At 39.5% G+C, this 2,445-nt stretch overlaps 1 long non-coding RNA gene across 1 annotated transcript; it reads right to left on the bottom strand.

The window, feature by feature from the left end:
* Positions 1-1,323: 1,323 nt before the first annotated feature.
* On the bottom strand, positions 1,324-1,850 carry LOC115148202 (uncharacterized). The gene is made up of 2 exons (XR_003866590.1): positions 1,749-1,850; positions 1,324-1,677 (listed from the first exon to the last, which is right to left on the bottom strand). It is a non-coding gene; the product is annotated as an uncharacterized LOC115148202 (long non-coding RNA).
* Positions 1,851-2,445: the final 595 nt, after the last annotated feature.

The following is a 2,445-nucleotide window of genomic DNA, read 5'->3' as shown; positions in this document are numbered from 1 at the left end:
GGAAGCATGAGTTTTTACTCACCAGTGTAACAACACAGTGTTGTTAAAGACTTAGTAACTGAGTTGTAGTCACAATCTGGTTCCCTATAAGGACAAACAGTTATGTTTTAATGTTATTACATATTTATTATATAACATAATATACACTACTGGTCAAAAGTCTTAGAACACCTACTCATTCAAGGGGCTTTCTTTATTTTTACTATTTTCTACATAGTAGATTAAATAATAGTGAAGACATCAAAACTATGAAATAACACATATGGAATCATGTAGTAAGCAAAAAAGTGTTAATCAATTCAAAATATATTTTATATTTGAAATTCTTCAAATAGCCACGCTTTGCCTTATTGACAGCTTTTCACACTCTTGGCATTCTCTTAACCAGCTTCACCTGGAATGCTTTTCCAACAGTCTTGAAGGAGTTCCCACATATGCTGAGCACTTGTTGGCTGCTTTTCCTTCACTCTGCAGTATGATTCAGGGAGCCGTCAGTTGGACTCATTTCTCAATGTGTCCACCTGACCCGTCAAATAGTAATTCAAGTAATTTGCAATGTCAGGTGGTTTTGGTAATGAATGTCATAATGGGTAGGAATTAAAACATGTCTGCCACTTGTGTTGAATCAAAGTTGTCCATAGATGTTGTCCATCAGCCTTGATTTAGTGATGATAATATCCTTTCTATTTACCTTGGTCACCAGATGTATTCATTTACAATAACTGGTCTAGCTTGGTCACTACATGTATTCATTTACAATAACTGGTCTAGCTTGGTCACTAGATGTATTAATCTACAATAACTGGTCTAGCTTGGTCACTAGATGTATTAATCTACAATAACTGGTCTAGCTTGGTCACTAGATGTATTAATCTACAATAACTGGTCTAGCTTGGTCACTAGATGTATTCATTTACAATAACTGGTCTAGCTTGGTCACTAGATGTATTCATCTACAATAACTTTGCTCATCAGACAGATCTGTCCTCTACCTTTTTGGTTTCATTACGTTGAACCGTTACATTTCTCAGCTCATCAATCCCTGGGGCATCGATTGACCTCAGTCTGTTTTCTGAATGGGGCCTTGCTTATCAACAAAACTCATAAATCATTTCATAAACACACTCTGTGCCCTTTCAGGATCATCCTCACTACACACTTCCAGCCATCGCACATTCTGAACTTCATCCACAAATGAGTCCTGGCTGAACCTCTTGTAGGGCCTTGGGTAGGTTACTTTAGGATCAGCCTTTGGTATATGAGTCCTGACTGAACCTCTTGTAGGGCCTTGGGTAGGTTACTTTAGGATCTTTGGTATTTGTGTTTTTCTCTTGAGTGTCACCAAGTTCTGATCACCACTGATACAGCTTTTGAATAATGTTCAGCCATGTTGGTAAAAATATGATCAATACAGGTTGATGATATGGTATCTGACTTAGTGAACATTCTGGTTGGTAGTGTCACCTTGGGTTATGATCAATACAGGTTGATGATATGGTATCAGACTTAGTGAACATTCTGGTTGGTATTGTCACCTTGGGTTATGATCAATACAGGTTGATGATGTGGTATCAGACTTAGTGAACATTCTGGTTGGTAGTGTCACCTTGGGTTATGATCAATACAGGTTGATGATATGGTATCAGACTTAGTTAACATTCTGGTTGGTATTGTCACCTTGGGTTATGATCAATACAGGTTGATGATATGGTATCAGACTTAGTTAACATTCTGGTTGGTATTGTCACCTTGGGTTATGTTACCACCATTGGCCACAGAAAGAAGCTTTTTCCTCTGTGGACAGTTGGTGGTGGTAAACCAGTCAATATTCAAATCACCCCAAAAATACATTTTCCTGTTTTCATCCGATACTTTATCCAACATTTGACAGATTCCATCAAGATATTTCCCATCAGCACAAGGAGGCCTGTAGCAGCAGCCAACTAGTATACGTTTCATATGGGGTAAATGTACCTGAACCTGTTTCATTCAGCACTAAAGGTGCTACATGTAGAATGTCTCCCCCATGTGGAAGTTAGGTGAACTGCATCAACTAGTCTGCATTCCAAACTCCCCCATCACACTTCCCTGTAACATGGTGAACTGCATCAACTAGTCTGCATTCCAAACTCCCCCATCACACTTCCTGTAACATGGTGAACTGCATCAACTAGTCTGCATTCCAAACTCCCCCATCACACTTCCCTGTAACATAGTGAACTGCATCAACTAGTCTGCATTCCAAACTCCCCCATCACACTTCCTGTAACATGGTGAACTGCATCAACTTGTCTGCATTCCAAACTCCCCCATCACACTTCCTGTAACATGGTGAACTGCATCAACTAGTCTGCATTCCAAACTCCCCCATCACACTTCCTGTAACATGGTGAACTACATCAACTAGTCTGCATTCCAAACTCCCCCATCACACTTCCTGTAACA

The sequence above is a fragment of the Salmo trutta genome, chromosome 15 (genome assembly GCF_901001165.1).
Source record: "Salmo trutta chromosome 15, fSalTru1.1, whole genome shotgun sequence".
NCBI classification, from domain to species: Eukaryota; Metazoa; Chordata; class Actinopteri; order Salmoniformes; family Salmonidae; genus Salmo; species Salmo trutta.
The sequence above is the reverse complement of the archived record's forward strand: the minus strand, read 5'-3'. Positions and strand labels throughout refer to the sequence as shown.